Source organism: Magnolia sinica, chromosome 4 (genome assembly GCF_029962835.1).
Source record: "Magnolia sinica isolate HGM2019 chromosome 4, MsV1, whole genome shotgun sequence".
Taxonomy (NCBI): domain Eukaryota; kingdom Viridiplantae; phylum Streptophyta; class Magnoliopsida; order Magnoliales; family Magnoliaceae; genus Magnolia; species Magnolia sinica.
In genome coordinates this window covers 86,797,961-86,814,177 of record NC_080576.1, presented here as the reverse complement: position 1 = coordinate 86,814,177, position 16,217 = coordinate 86,797,961, and positions in this window count along the sequence as shown.

The following is a 16,217-nucleotide window of genomic DNA, read 5'->3' as shown; positions in this document are numbered from 1 at the left end:
CTAGCTTGGATGGTCTATATCCGAGAAATCAGACTGATCGAATAATCCTAACCATTCAACTGGAGGACTTCCTGCAAAGAAAATGGATGGCTATTAAACAGTCAATGAAAGTTTATCGGACTTTCCATATTGGATGATCATCCAATCAGCGTGAAAATTCTAGGCTACAGCCATTGAAGGTAGGGCCACCTAATGATCGGTCTGGATCTCTTGTACGTCTCTGATGGAGACGAAACTCAGAGTCCCACATATTAGTCAAGCTTAAAAACGTGTCAAAGGATTCTACGTTTTCTCTGTTTAAATATTCATTTTGACCGAAAGATGATGCGACACTTTTCTACAGTTAGCCAATGTGACACTTAATCCAATGAAATTTGGCCACTCGTGAGTCAAACCAGATGGTGGGCCACACTCATCACGTCCGTTTGATCGAGATGAGAACAAGAGGACGGTTGGTTCCTCTACAAGTCCTAGTAGAATAAGCTTATTCTGCTACCTACTCATATGAACTGGCACCTGCTATGTATTGGAAGCTGATTACGTACTGAGTAAACTCTGTGGGGCCTACTGTGATTTATTTATGTTTATCCTTTCCATCCATCCATCCATTTTAAAAGATAATTTTAGATCTTGAGACAAAAAATGAAGCATATAAAAACCTCAAGTAGACCACACCATAGGAAAAAGTGTGAATTGACCATCTATCATTGAAAATTTCATAGGGGCCACAGAGGTTTGGAATAAGCTTATATTTGTTTTTTTTCCCTTCATCCATGTCTGAATGATCATATGAACACGTTGGATGACAAATAAACATCTCTGTGGGCCCTAGAAGGGTTTCAACGGTAGAGATCATTATTCCCGCTGTTTCCTGTGGTGTGGTCCACTCAGGCTTCGGACATGTTTCAATTTTGGTTTCAACACATACAAGGGGAAACGGATTGGCTACTCCTCCTGCCACTAGCCCGGTGGCTGATGGTCGATGCTTTGTGGGGCCCATCATGATGTATGTGTTTCATCCACTCCGTTCATCTATTTTTACGTATCATTTTAGTTTTTGATACCAAAAATGAGAGGAATATAGATCTCAGGTGGACCACAATACAGGAAAACAATAGTGATCAGATATCCACCGTTAAAATCCTCCTAAGGCCTACTATACTGTTATTTGACCGCAATTAAGTCATAAACGCCCAGATGAAGGGGAAAAACAAAGATCAGCTTGATCCAAAATTTTTATGCCCCCAAGAGGTTTTTAATGATCTACGCCCATTAAACACTGTTTCATGTAATGCAACCCACTTGAGATTAGGCTATACTTCATTTTTTGTCTCCTAACGTAAAATGATCTGAAAAAATAAATAGGCAAAATGGATGAAACAGATACATCATGGTAAGGCCCACATAGCACCGACCACCTGCCATTGGCCGTGGTAGGGGGAGTAGCTAATCCGTTTCCCCTTAAAGGGGCTGGAAAAATAGATGGATGGCGTGGATAAATCATAAACATTCGTGGTGGGCCAAACTGAGTTTACTCGGTGAGATAAAAAGTATACTGAGTAACTCAGTACGCAATCCAATTTCCTACCTACTATAATTGCCTGTGTGGACCCCACCATGCCTTGTGTATGCCATACAACCTGCACGTTAAGTGAACCCCCCACCATGATTATAATGGGATGCCCCAAAATCAGGCATTAGGTGGGACCCACCATATAAACCAATTGACAACCAATCAGAAACCTGCAAATTCACGTGGTGGCCACGGTGGTTGGATCGGACTGATTTTCGGGGAGTCTAAAATTTCATGGTGGAAAGAACAGATGGACGGTTTGGATGCCATACAAAAACACACACCATGGTGGCCCCACGCGTGACTCTTATTCTACAAGCACTTGCAGAAGGATAGGCGTCAACGAGGCCATGTGGAATCGCTCATTCCCCAAATGTTTGTGCAGCTGCCCCAAATTTCCAATTTTTAGTCGATAAGTATTTTCCTCCTTTACTTCCTATTATTTTAACACGTGTCATTACTTCTATTTGCCATGCGTCAGTCTTTTTTTTGTATTCTGACTACCTTCACAAGTGCCACTTGTCGCTTTTTCATACCATTGGACACAACAATGCAATGTACCAATACATCTACGGGAGCAGATATTCAACGCGGCACGGCTCTGTACTTGGGGCCCATATTAATTTATTTATTTTATATCCACGCCGTCCATTGGTTTCGCTAGATCATTTTTAGGCATAAAACTAACAATAAAGCATACCTAAATCTCAGGTGGACCATAACTTAGGAAATAGTTTGAACGCCTGCCGTTCAAAAATTCCTATGGCCCACCTTAATGCTTCATCCAAAACTTCTGTAGCCTACAATAAGTTTGTAATGATCAATGACGACATTTTTATATTGTGTGGTCCACATGAAATTTTTATCTACTTCAATTTTTGGATAAATATTTAAAATAATATTTAAAAATGTATGTGCGGCGTGGATATACGATAAATATATCAATGTACGCCACACGTTCAGGGTCACACCGTGTTAGGTGAGATGGCGCCGTACCTAATCCACTCCCTACTTGGAAACTTCATTATTGCCCGCGTATTGGGTTTGCTTAGACTAGCCCATGGACATACTATACACGGAAACCGAGTGGAAATCCATCTATACTGCTCAATCCGTGCCGTCCATCTTCAATCCAACCCATGGTGTATATGCGGTGGGTAGCCATCCAAAAGAGGGTAATGACCGTAGCTGATTGAAGAGGCGGCCATCATATGGATGGCCCTGATCAATGGCCACGTGCAACGATTGCACCTTTAAGTGGGTGAATACATTGACTTGTGTGTATAGTTAATACACCAAGTTACAGTGTATAGTATATAGGATACGCAAGGAACCGAGAAATTACGTTGAAGGAGATGTCATACCATCATTCAATGAACAACTGCCGACCCTTGATAGAGAGAGTGACCTTCTTTTACGCGCCGTGAGCGTCAAGGTCTTCCTTTCTCTGACTTCTCCCATCTCACTGGGCCATCCTAGTGGGCCCCACCACCCCTTCCATTAGATTATGTCATTCTCTTTGTGGCTTTTTTTAAATTAATGGATATGACTTTCCTGGTCTAGACAAATTGGGCCAGACTTCTGTGTTTTTGACCGTCTGGGTTCGATCATCGAGTGGGAACGGTTACACGAGCTAAGAAGATTTCAATGATAGGACGACCCCAAAAGGTCAATTTTAGGGGCTTTTGGGGTCCATTTGCAGGATGGTTAAGAATATCTAAGGACTGGTTTTTTTCTGAGATATAGACCCCCGTGTGGCAGGGTCCACTAGATGAATGGCTTGTATATGATTATCAAAGACACAGAAAATGGTCGTCGATCCAGAATTCTATATTTGGAATATGTGAACGTGATCTGGACCGTTCATCAAGTGGGTCCTATTACGGAGGTAAAAAGTTATAATGATTTGGACGTTCCTAAACGTTCTATTAGAGGACTTTTGGTGTGCCACCTATATGGTTAGTATTATCCAAACAATTGGGTTTTTTTTTAAAAAAAAAAAAAAATTTATACCTGTGGACCTTTCATGGAAGGGTCCACTGGATGAATGGTCCGGATCTCATCCATCTGTACTGATAAAAGGAAATATAAGTTCAACGTTATAAAATGCTTGAGTACAATACTCAAGGCGCTTGTTTGCTGACTTCTCATGCAAGCCCATCTTTCCTGCCAACATGACATTTGCGTAGGACATCTGTACCGTGCAAACGTTAGGCCCCACCACGAAGATCACATGGACTAAAAGCTATGCCGGTCTGCTCATCAAATGAGCTACACTATAGGAACTATGGATAACGGACGGTCTGATTTGAGATATAGGTGTGGCCTTCCTAATTAGTAGATCAGCTTGATTTTTGGGAAAGGTGATCATAATGATGGGGCCTACCGTGTTAATTGTAAGGATGTCCCATACAAGTGGGATGCTGGCAGGAAAGGTAGGCCTGCATGACTATTAATCATACATGCGCATGCTCGTGTTTAATTCCCTTTCATTGCGCGTATATGTTTAGGGGTCATTTGGATACAACCAAGTAAGTTACTTTTCTACTTACAGCAGTAGAGCAGTAGATAAGTAACTTATTTCAAATAAGTTTGGTTTATTTGAGTTATGAGTAACTTTTTAATTAAAAGTACTTAATCACTTGAGTTATTATTATTATTTTTTCACACTTTTATACTTTTTCTCAAGAAAGGCGTGGAGAGACTAGAGAGAAAATAAGTTTATAAGTATGTTATTTACTAAATATATTTATCTTCTTAATAACTAAACTATTAAGATAAGTTACTTATGGCATCAGTAACTTATCTTAAGTAACTTGTGAACCAAACGGATCCTTAGAGAGAGGCCGGTTCCTGTAAAACATGTGTAATAAATTTATTCTACAAGGCTGTGTGAGGCCTACTGTGATGTGTGAATAACATCATCTAATCTGTCCATCACGTGAGCCTCTTCATTTTCTCCTTGGAACGCAAAAAATCTGACGGATCCAAAAGTAATGTAGCCCACAGCGTGTAAAATCATGCTTAAAACCTAGAAGATAACCTGCGTGGCCCACCTGATTTTTATAAAGGCCTGATTTTTGGTATATCCATTCTTCCTCATGGGAAGCATCTTCAGAATGGAATGGATATCATATATAAAATACTTTGGGCCCACACATAACCATGAAAAGGTTTAGTGGCCCCAGTTGCGTGACCAACATGTGGTTGAGATCAGCCTGATTTCTGGGATACAGGGTAAACTTGAGGGGTCCACCTTATGGACGGACTGGGTGTAGGCCCTACATCAGGGTGGGCCCCACACGGCATTGTAGAATAAGCTTTTTCTACAAATATTCAGAGAAATCTAATTTAAAGATAATATATACTTAAGTGGAGGTTAACCTAACTGTAAACATATTTTAGTTATTTGTTAGATTCTAGGAAATCCAAATCCACCGTTAAATCTGTGATAATAGACTTGCTGGCCACTTGGGACCTAATGGGGTTTGACCCCATGCGATTTGGATGAATCACATGGTGTACGTGAGCATGATGTCATGATGCATGCATATAGTCTATACACAAATGGAGCTCATGATTTTGTAATCCAGACCGTTGATTTGATGGGCCTGCCTCATCATAAATGTGGTTTACCACAGAAATCTTATTGATTAGAGTATCTTGGCTGTCCAATTTACAGTTGTGTATTGGTAGTTTACTAGTCCACTCATCCGGTGATTAAAAACATGGACGGATATAGAGACATAACAGAGGTGTAGCCCACCCGAGGGGAATAGCATAGAGCATTTGCATGGTGGGCCTGACATGATTAATGGACCGGATCTCATGCATGTGTGACACTTTGGTGGTGCTTAACATGTCTCAAGTTCTCCCAGGCAAAACGCGTATAAGTAGAGACTTTACTGTTCTTGAGATGGACGGCTGTCCCAAACCCATGCCAGTCGCCTAACAGGACACATCTTAGATGGACTAGACCTTCAAAATCACGTGTGGGACGATTCTAAGGGGTCGTTTGGCACCTTGGATTGGAGGGGATTGGAGAGGATTAGAGGGGGGTTTCAAACCACCGTGGTTGTTTGGCAGCATAAAGCAACTGGGGATTGCCAATACAGGGGGTTTCCAATCCCCTCTTTGAGGGGTTTGTAATCCAAGGTGAGAGCTTGGATTACATTTAAAATCATTTGAATAGTTGCAGGTATAAATGTATGTCACTGTACACTATCATTCTACTGGGCACATGGCCCACTAACGATGATCAGCACCATCCAAACATTGTTCATGTAGATCAGCACCGTCCAAATATTGTCCAGCACCGTCCAAACATTGTCCATGTCAATCAACGATTAAAAATCATTGGTTAGTCACTCAGACATGATCTTGTGCTTGCAGTCCATCTGAGACTTGGAATTTCATCACTTTTAGGCAAAACATATATTTTAGCGGGCTTATTACAACCATAGTGTCAAAATTTATATATCTCACTAATTGGGGATATTAAAGTTGATTTAGTAATTAAATTTAAACCCCCGTGAATATACCATGTATAGGTATTTTTGAATTAAAGTTGATTCACACTCAAGGGTACCAAAAACACCGAGAGGATTGCCAATCTAGGGAGTTTCCAATCCTGAGGGTTGTGAATCCAGGGGGTTCCAAATCCACACTCCCAAACAGGCCCACAATTTTGGGGGAGAAATTGGAAGGAATATGAACCTCAGAAACTCTGTAGGGCCACTGTGGATTTATGTGTCTTGTCTATCCCATGCTGTTCGTCCGTTTTATCAGCTCATTTTAGGGCATGAGTCAAATTGAAGCATATACAAAAATCTTAAGTGGACCACACCACACTACACTAAACAGTGAGTATAATGATGTGACCTGTTTCATTATGTCATACAGCCATGTATGAAGGGAAAGCACATCTATCAGCTTGATTCAAAACTTTTATGGCCCCAAGAATTCTTCCATGGTAAGTAAGCAGGCATTCAGTTCACACTGTTTCTTGTTGTGTGGTCCACTCGCACTTTGGATATTCTTCAATTTTGAACCCATGATGGACAATGTGGATAAAACACATACATCACAGTGGCCCCCACAGGGTTTATACAATCCTCTTCTTATAACACCAACTCCCATTACCTCTATCATATTTTAAGACATGAGCTCAAAAATTAAGTTGATTTGTGATTTAAGTGGACTACATTAAGGAAAGCAATTAAAAGACAGGTGGAAGAAGGCATATACCTAGAGGTGTATATGAGTTGAACCGAGTTGGGCTGGGCACGACTCGACTTGACTTGACTCGGCTCGGCCACTTGCTGACCCCAGCTCGAACTTATCTCAGCTCGGTCCTCGAAAATGACTGGCTAGTTCAGCTTAGTTTAGTCAGTAGCTCGGGCCAGTTTGAGTCGAGTTCAAGCCAAGATCGAGCTGAGTTCACCTGTGCAATATTTTCACAAATACATAGATTACACCTTTAAAAGTAGTTCATCAAACACCTTTTAAGCAATATAAGAAAAATAAAAATAAAAGAGTATTTGTTTTGTATACATACCTTCCTTACCACCAGCTATACTTTGCTAAGTCATTTCATCAAACTCTTGTTGAGCAACATCAATATCAAAGTAACCAAGTCACCGAATTGGTTCGATTCAAGTTGGGTTCGATTCGAGTTGAGTCGAGCTTGGGCAAGCTCGAACTTGTTTCAAAATTTTTTCGAGCTAAAAAAGTCAACTTGACACGGCTTGAACTCAATTTCAAATTGAGTCGGAGCTTTCGAGCCGAGCGAGCTAACCGAGCTAACTCAATTTGTGTACAACCTTACATATACCTCTACCCCTTTAATTTCTCGAGTCCACTCGAATAAGGGGAGCAGTTTAATGGCCAAAATGAATCTTACGTATGCATATACATCATGGTGGGGCCCACTCAAGATCCTTTCGGCTTCGCTGGGCTTTGCTCAGCACAGCTGGCAAGGGGCAGCCTATTCGGCTTTGCTCCGGCACAACTGGCAAGGGGCAGCCTATAATACATATTTATACAGCAGATTTAGTGAGATTGGAATACCACTGAGTTTCTTCGTGCTGTGCTATTTCATTGGCCCACATTAGATGCTTATGAGATAGGGCCCACCAAGTTTCAAAAGGCTGCCGGGTTGAGTGACCGTATTCGGCGGTCTGATAAAATGACACCGCCTTATATCCGAGGGAACTTTTGTTACACCACTGAGCAGATTTTTGCATGCATCTCTTTAAAAACTAGATTATGCTGAGTCAGCCATATTCAATTTTAGGTGGATCGGATCGGATCACAATGTAATGGGTCGCATATCGGGCTTGGGTCAGAAATTTTGCCTGGATCCTTGCTCTTGCTCGGGTGGTAGACTCTTTGGAATTTCAGCACCCGGTCATGGGTTCGAGTATCCTTAGGTGGTGAAATTCTAGTAGTGTGAGTGTGTGGGAATGTGGTTGCGTGCGTTAAAAAAAATAAAATTAATAAGGTTAGGTTGATGTTGACCGGTAAAATTTTGTTACTCTTGATCCAACGGTCTACCACGTCGAAAGTGCTACTCTAGTAGATAAAGTTGAACTCTTGGTTGACCGGCCAGCTCATGTCAATGATATCTTAAATCAAACCGTCCAATTCATGGAACCCACGGATGTCATTACTCCAAAATCAGATTGATTGGTGGACATTTGTTTGTGAGTCTGAACCGTTGATAGTTTTTTATTTCAAGCGTTCATCAGATGTCCACCAATCATTTGGTTTGTCACAATTTTTGGGTCATTAATCATCTAAAACGAGGTATTCGAAATGGACGATGACTCATTTTCTGAGCGCACGAGTATGAACCGTCATACTCTACTAGAGTATCTTACTTTTTCATTTTCTTATGTCGTAGATATGAGTCGTGACTGTCTAAAATACGCTTTTGTCCTGATGCAGATGCAATTCGTGAAATTCTACGGTTTCTGGTATCAACGGGCCGGGCCTGGGGTATTGTCGGCACGTATTTTGAACTGTTTCCGGCCGAAGATATTCAAAATTCTGATTAAGGCCCGAGCCCGGCCAATTGACACCCTTAGGGCGTGTTTGGACGGGCGGATTAGATGGGAGTGGATTCTATTAGGGTGGATTGCATGGCTTACAAGGTCATAAATGGGTATGTCAATGGATTACATGTAATTCCACTGGATTGTTATATCCAGCACCCCAGCTAGTGGCATGTTTGGATGGGCGGATAGCTCTTGGGAATGCAAGCCTGATGGTGTTTGGCCGGGCATGGGATTGCAAGCCATACATGGGATTGATATACTTTGTGCTAACATTTTTTTGATAGAAAGGTTATAACCATTTCACGCCAGGAAACGAATTGCATACTCCCCCTACCATCAACTTCGTGGCTGGTGGTCTGTGCTCTCTGTGCCACACCATAATGTAAATGTTTCATCCATGCCGTTCATCCATTTTGACATATCATTTTACACCGTGGTCCCAAAAATTAGAAGGCTATATATCTCAGGTGGACCACACCACATTAAGATATAGCAACAAGCCCATTATTTTACTAGATAATTTCATATCAAATTTGTTCATTAGGCCATACAGGCCCAGATGGAGATATAAAACACAGATAAAAAACTGCATGTGGACCTCACTGGTGTTTTTAAAGGTTGACCCTCATTTAACACTGTTTCCTGTAATGTGGTCCACGTGATTTTTGGATATACCTAATTTCCAAATAAATCATTCTTAGAAGAGCAGTCTAAAAATCTCCTCTTTATGCAACCTAAAAAAAAACCAAATGATACAGGTTCAAAGATATTTACAATTGTCAAACACAATGTGATCCCAGAAATTCCATAGAACCTGATTTCCAGTCATTTGTTTTATCAAAATAAAAATGCATGGACAGATATAAACAAAAAAAAAAAGAAGATGACATTGATCAAACGTTCATATATACATGTACTTTAGGCATGAAAAATTCATAACTGGATTTCAAGGAGAACAATCTATTCCCAGATGAAGAGAAAAATTCCTAACTATCATGTATACATTGATCATACTATCATCTATACATCTCTACTTTATGTAAAATTTTAGAAGAACAGTCTATTCTCAAAAGAACAGTGACTAAATCTCCATTTTAATTTCCAAATAAATCATTTTCAAAAGAACAGTTTAAAAATCTCCACTTTATGCAACCTAGACAAAAACCAAATGATACAGGTTCAAAGATATTCACAATTGTCAAACACAATATGATTCCTAAAATTCCATAGAACCTGATTTCCAGTCATTTGTTTTATCAAAAAAAAAAAAAATGCATGGCAAGATATAAACAAAAAAAAAAAGAAAAAAAAGATGACATTGATCAAACTGTCAGCTATACATGTACTTTAGGCATGAAAAATTCATAACTGGATTCCAAGGAGAACAGTTTATTCTCAGAAGAAAAAAAAAATAAAATCATAATTATAATCTATACATTGATCAAACTATCATATATACATATATTTCAGATATGAAAAATTCATAACTGGATTCCAAGGAGAACAGTCTATTCTCAAAAGAACAGTGCAAAATTAAACAGCTTGCATCTATACATTGATAGAACTATCATCTATACATGTACTTAAAAACACAAAATTTCATAATTGGATTCCAAGGCATACAGTCAATTCTCAGAACAATCCTTTAAAATTCATAACTATCATCTTGATCAAACTATCATCTATACATGTACAATAGATCATTAAAACATGATTTTTGATAACAGGATTATGATGTCCATGTGTAAAATCCAGTAACAGAAAATCCATCTGAAATATAGCAATAACAGACAAATCTAGCAATAGATATTCCAACAACAGAAAACTATCTGAGATATAACACTAAATCCATCTACATATACCAGAAAACCATTTGATTTAAAAAGAAAAAGATATCATAGACTCAATCAAAACAAGAAAATGAAAAGATTTATAGGAAAAAAAAAAACTAAAAAAAATAAAATAACACCAAATTAAGAACATCTAAAATATGTAATTCTCAGCAGAAAAAATAAGCAAGAAAATAGTTAAATAGACTTCAAGTACTGCAATTTGTAAAGAGTTAGCTACCCATAAACAAGAAAAAGCAAGAATATTCAGCTAGAACTATATGCTATAAGAAACCTATGAACAAATTTATAACAATGTGATTTTAGAATACTTAAAAAAATAAAACAAAGTCATTGAAATCTATTCAATTGTTGGAAATTCATCTTGGATATACCAACATGTGTAAATTCCATCTGAGATATAGCAACAATAGACAAATCCATCAATAGATATACCAACAGTAGAAAACCATCTTAGATATACCAAAAAATTCATCTCAGATATACCAACATCTGTAAAACCCATATAAGATATACCAACATAAGAAAATGCAACAATATATATACCAATAATAGAAAAAACCATTAGAGATAGACCAGAAAAATCCATCCGAAATATACCAACATGTGTAAAATCCATATGAAAGATTTATATACACTGAAAATCTAGCAATAGATATACTAACAACAAAAAATCCACCTCAGATATACCAAAGAATCCATCCTAGATATACCAACAACAGAAAATCCATCTCAATATACCCACAACAGAAAATCCATCTCAGATATACCCACAACAGAAAATCTACCAACAATAGAAAATCTACCTGAGATACACCTACACAAAACCATCTGAGATATACCAACAACAGAAAACCCATCTGAGATATACCAACAGTAGAAAATCTAGTAATAGGAAATGTTAATCAGATGCATGCAATGAAAGGCAACAACAATAGGATGTGAAGATCAGTATGTATGACTTATTAACCAAAAATCCACCCCCGCATATATCAAAACTCTAAACGAAGCCGTCGCAGCCAACGACACAGGCCAACTCCATATCGGAGGGCCTGTCTCGCCAGTGACGAAGCTGCATACATTAGATGCATGCAAAACCACATCGTCCCTCTCAAGCGCAACAAAAATCAGGCCTTACTGGAACATGCAAGACAAATCGGGGTTTATTCATGGAATTTGGGCAAGGAAGAAGACCTACCTCCTCCCGAGAACACCATCAGTTCACGATGGCAGTATGGGCTCGAATAAAGACGACCATCATGACTTGATGGTGGTTTTTATAACTCCATTTTGCGCCAAAATAATCCTCTCTTGCTACCATCTCTCCTGCCAAACCGCCAAAATCGCAACCTCTGAAAACCCATCCGGATGTGTCCGCACGATGGATATTAGGCATGAGAATGGTAGGGAGAAAAAATTCCAATCCAGATTCAAATCCACGGGATTTCGCAAGTACCACTGAAAACCCCCCAAATTCAGTGAGAAATCTAGCGGATTTTCTCACCTGTCTTCAATCCATCACCCGTCTAAACAGACAGCTATACGGACGTTGTGGGATTCGAGGAGCCTATCCCATCTAATACAGGCTACTCCAGCGTAGGCCGCCCATCCAAACATGCCCTTAGTTAATGGAATTGTAAAATTCACCGAGGGACTAAAATACCCTCAGCTTTTCGAATGACGAAAATATCCTCGTCTTAAGTTGCTCTTTTTCTTTGGGCCTATTTAAGTTGGATTCGTAGTGACCCCTTCGAGGTCCATTATGTGGGCCCCACAATGGTGTATGTGTTTTATCCATGCCGTCCATCCAGTTTTCTATATCACGATGCTATGATATTATCCAAACAATGAGGCAGACTTAACTCTCAGGTGGACCACACTACCGGAAATAGTGGTGATTGAACTCCCACCATTAAAAACTTCTCGAGGCCACAAAAGTTTTGGTTCAAGCTGATATTTGTGTTTTCACTCCATCCACGTCTGTGTGACCTAATCGGTTGGATGGAAAAGAAACATTACAGTGGGCCTTAAGAACTTTTTAACGGTGGGAGTTCAATCACCACAATTTCCTATGGTGTGGTCCACCTAAGATTTGGATCTGTCTCAATGAGCTCAAAAATTGATTGTAACGTCTCGAAAAAATCCGTACAAGGACTCGAGTATCACCTCAGGTAGCAATCACTCAGGACCAAATCCTTTAGAAATTAGACGAGAATTAGCTAGTGCTACACTAGAGTACCTGAAAAATTATCACTAATCACTTTAAATATGATCTGTGAGACCCAAAACGTGCAGAATCATTGGCACTACTTTATCCTGAAATCTAGAATTAATCTCTAAGCCCGGTTGCTCTCGGGAGCACCTTGAAACTCCGTATCGGACCTGGACCGCACGCCAAAAGTCCGATGACTGCAAAACTATACGAATATGACCGCTTTACTGGGCTTGACAATCATCTCAGAAATCAAGTCCTAATAGTGTCCAGAAACACATAACTTAAGCCTGGAGCGAAGTGTGTGAGAAATGAGAATATCTTTAGAAAACGAACCTAGATTTAAGTGAATTGAGTCGTTCGCTTGCAGGCCAAATCTAAAGATTCAAACTGTCAGAATCTGACCCAATTACACCTTCAGATCAGGGAAAATTTTCAACTCATGTCGGTGCACTTGTGGCCCTGATCGAGTATCGGTGACCGTTGAACTGAAACTGGTCCGTCACGGTCGATCTGTAAATCCGATCGGACCAAAACCTCAACTTGACCTAGATCCAATGTCAGGGAGCTTAAGTCTGACTGCATACTGAAGGGAGGCCATTAGAAGTACTCCGTTGAACTGAAACAGATGCCCTTTGGATATAACCTAAGTATACCTTGGCCCTGAGGCCATTTCCATCAGTCCTGGGCCTATATAAAGGCTCAAAACCCCCCCTCTCTCACTCCATACGAATTTTCTAACTTAGGTGAGAGAAGAGAAAAGAAACAGAAGGAAAGAGAGAGAAAGTGTGAGGGAAGTTAGGGTTTTGCTATAGAGATCGTTCCCTGCCGCTCTAAGTATCGAAACACCGCTACCGTGTCGTTATACCGGCGATTCTGATTCAGTTCTTAGGTAAGAAATCCTAACCCTAATCTATTTTAGGTTTCTAAACGGTGTATTAGATGAAATAACTAACCTATTTCATACTATAGGTTGCCGTTGTGCCATAGATAAAGGCTTAGTGTTTAAACTGAGTTCGTTATGAATCTACCGGCGAAAAGTGCATACTATAAATGTTTAGGTTATGGTTTTCAAGGCTTTCAATGTCAGTTAATGATTTATGACTGACTTGAATGCTATCACATGCTTAAATACGATGTTTCCCGCGTTTTACACATATATATGACTATGTTGAGTGTAGTGTACTTCATGTGTTAGTTGAAATGATTGAATGCGTATAGAATTTGGACTCATGTTTGACATGATTATCCGTCATGGATATAGGGTTGTTGTATGTGCGATAGCCCCTTGGCAAAAGGATTTGCCCTAATACATGTTATGGCCAACATTCGTCATGTATGTTATAGTGTGTAGTCTAAGTCTTTGTTGAAATGACTGAATGAATATGGGATTATGATTTGTGTCTGCCGTGTCTATGGAATGCAAATACATGATTGTTGTGTATGTGACAACTCCTTGTTGGAAGGATTTGTCCAAGTATATGTTATAATCAACATATGTTATGTATGTTGATATGTGTAGTCTAAGTGTTTGTAAAAATGTCGGTATAAGTAAGTATTTGGTGCATTGTACTTTATACGGGTGTCGAGATAAGATTCTCAACTACCTTAACTATGTGTATAAATCTCTCCATGCAACCTGCACTATATTGTCTGTTTTACTTATGAAATGCGTATGTGGGAATCCATGTTTATGCTGTATTTCATAAAATGCTAAATGGTTGTAGGATCTGAATTATTTGTTCAATACTGCATTTACTACTTCATGTAATTACTTGTTAGAATCGAGTACAGTTGGGACTATGAAATAGTCCAGGAAATCGGTAACACGTCCTGGTTTGGCGGCCGAGGTTGTTTCGCCACACCAGACACGTTCGAGGAATCCGAGTCGTATGTTGCCAGTCGACAGTGGTTAGGCCACGCGGAGTGCTTACACGCTCCATGTCGATCGGCTCGATGTATGCTCGTACCAGTCGAGCTTGTCAAGTAACCCGATTGACCCGATGTATGTTCACCATGTATGGATGTTACTGCTTAAATCTAAGGTACCAAACTCACCAGTGAAAAACTCGTTTAACTTTGGTACCTCGATCCGCTAAGACTCATGAGCTGGCCATAGTGGTATGTGACACCGTGGTTGAGCTGTCGGCGGGTGACGAGCCTCCCCGTAGTGACCAGTGAGCAATACCGCCTCGTGAGCCGAATACGGTGGTATGGGATACTGTATTCGAGCTGTCGGCCTACACTGATCAGGTGACGAGCCCTCTGTAGTGACCTCGAGCATACTCTGAGATTGCGTTGAGGTGACAAGTCTTTCCGTAGCAACTAGAGTATAAGCTAGGCCTACAATGATTAGGTGATGAGCCCTTTGTAGTGACCTAGAACCGCAATATCGTATGAGATTTACTAGGACTGACGACCCTAGAATGGATCATTGTTTGGGAATTGATATAAGGGAGGTACGTTAGCTTCCCAACCCTGCTGTATGAATAAACCTAAGTAGGAACTTGGTTAACACGATCATAACATTACATTGCACGGTGCTTTGGCGAGGAAGTAGCATGTGTCTGGAGTGGTGCATGCCGCGACCGTGAGATGAAGTTCACAGAGGGAGTGCAGGCGAGGGCATGCATTATATCATACCATCTTTGTATTAATAAGAGTATTTAGAGCTTGATTGTTGTACTGCTTTATCATTTTTACTTGATTGAATTGATAACATGTTAACTTTTGTCTTATAGCTCCACTGAGTTGATCACACACTCGCAAGTGCTAAACTAGAGTGCTTATAAAATTAGCACTAATCACTTTAAATATGATCTGCAAGACCCAAAATGTGCAGAATCATGTCGCTACTTTACCATGCAGCTATCAGGCGGGTTTACTTAGACCGTCCTGATCGACGAGGGCTACAAGGTTTATCATTTGTAGTTGGACTATATTTGATATTTTGTATTTTGAACTAATACATGTAATTATTTGACCTGGCAATGTATTTATACTCTGGAGACCGACAATGGTCTATACATTCCATATATGCTTATATACATCTCTCAGTCTTTCGCTTGCGTTATTTAACTGCCTCTGGAGTATGATATACTGATTTGGTATAATCCCACTCATGTTTAATGCACTAATATAGACAATATTCAATCATCATCATATATGTTGCATAAGTGATGTTTTGGAACTCGGGAGTTGGGCTCCTGCTGGACCCCCGATTTTCAGGGAGTTACATTGATGGACAACCTAGATAAAACACATAGATCATGATGCACTTACAGAGCTTTTTCAAAACTGACCGGTACCGAGATCTCGATGCCTAGCCCTATATGCCCAACATGATGTATGTCTAAAATCCACTTCGACCATCGGATGCATTCCCCCGTTTTAGGTTTATAGCCCAAAATCTAGTGAGATCCATAAATTATGTAGGCTACATGATAGGAAATGGTTGAGAGTGGATGTCTATAGTAACGCCCCAAATTTTCAGGGGTCGAGTAGGAACTTGGCTCCCAAATTCC